Source organism: Lasioglossum baleicum, unplaced genomic scaffold (assembly GCF_051020765.1).
Source record: "Lasioglossum baleicum unplaced genomic scaffold, iyLasBale1 scaffold0108, whole genome shotgun sequence".
Lineage (NCBI taxonomy): Eukaryota > Metazoa > Arthropoda > Insecta > Hymenoptera > Halictidae > Lasioglossum > Lasioglossum baleicum.
In genome coordinates, this window is record NW_027469168.1 from 13,748 (window position 1) to 15,162 (window position 1,415).

General features: G+C 22.8%; 1 pseudogene; it reads left to right on the forward strand.

Annotated features, from left to right (window-relative positions):
* The first annotated feature begins 228 nt into the window (after window positions 1-228).
* LOC143219949 (cytochrome c oxidase subunit 1 pseudogene) lies at window positions 229-1,415 on the forward strand (annotated as a pseudogene).

Genomic DNA, 1,415 nt, shown 5'->3' on the forward strand with positions numbered 1-1,415 from the left:
GGAATGTTTTTAAATAATGATATATTATATAATTCTTTAGTTACAAGTCATGCATTTTTAATAATGTTGTTTACAGTTATACGATTTTTAATTGGAGGATTTAGTAATTGATTAATTGCTTTAATATTAAGATCACCTGATGTATCATTTCCTCGAATATATAATATTAGATTTTGATTATTACCTCCTTCATTATTATAATTTTTAACTAGATGAATTTTTAATTTTATACCTGGAACTGGTTGAACTGTATATTCTCCTTTATCTAATTATGTTTTTCATTCATCTCCGTCTGTAGATTTAAAATTTTTTCTCTACGTATATCTGTATTTCATCACTAACAGGAGCTATAAATTTAATAACTACAATTATATGATTGAAAAACTTTAGATCAGATTTGAATAAAGTACCTTTATTTCCTTGATCTGTTTTTTTTCTACAATAATTTTATTATTATTATCTTTACCTGTGTTAGGAGGAGCTATTGCAATATTAATATTTGAACGTAATTTTAATACATCTTTCTTTGATCCTATAGGAGGAGGAGATCCTGTATTATATCAACATTTATTTTGATTTTTTGGTCATTCTGAAGTTTATATTTTAATTTTACCTGGCTTTGGATGAAATTCTCGAATTATTTTAAATGAAAGTGGTAAGAAAGAGGTATTTGGTAATTTAGGAAAAATTTATGCTATATTAGGAATTGGATTTTTAGGTTTTATTGTTTGATCTCATCATATATTTACTATTGGATTAAATGTAGATACTCGTGCGTATTTTACTTCGGCAAATATGATTATTGCTGTTCCTACTGGTTTTAATGTTTTTAGATGATTAGCTACCAATAATGGTGCAAAATTTAAAATAAATAATTCTATTGTATGATCTTTAAGTTTCATTTTATTGTATACAATTGGAGGATTAACAGAAATTATATTATCTAATAAACCTGGTGATAATATGTTACATGATACATATTATGTTGTTGCTCATTTTCATTATGTTTTATCATTAGGAGCTCTTTTTTCTAATATTTCAAGATTTAATCACTGATATCCTTTAATTACTGGTTTAATATTAAATAAAAAAGATTAGTTTATCAATTTTTAATAATATTTATTGGTGTAAATATAACATTTTTTCCTCAACATTTTATGGTTTTAAAAGGAATACCTCGACGTTATTCTGATTATCCTGATTCTTATTATTGTTGAAATTTATTATCTTCAATTGGTTCTATTTTTTCATTAAATAGAATAATTTTTCAATTATTTTTAACTTTAGAAAGTTTAATTTGTAAACGTTTATTATTATTTAAATTTTTTCAATCTTCATTAGAATGATTAATAAATTATCCTCCATTAAATCATTCATTTAATGAGTGTAGAATTTTAATAATTAAAAAATTTTAA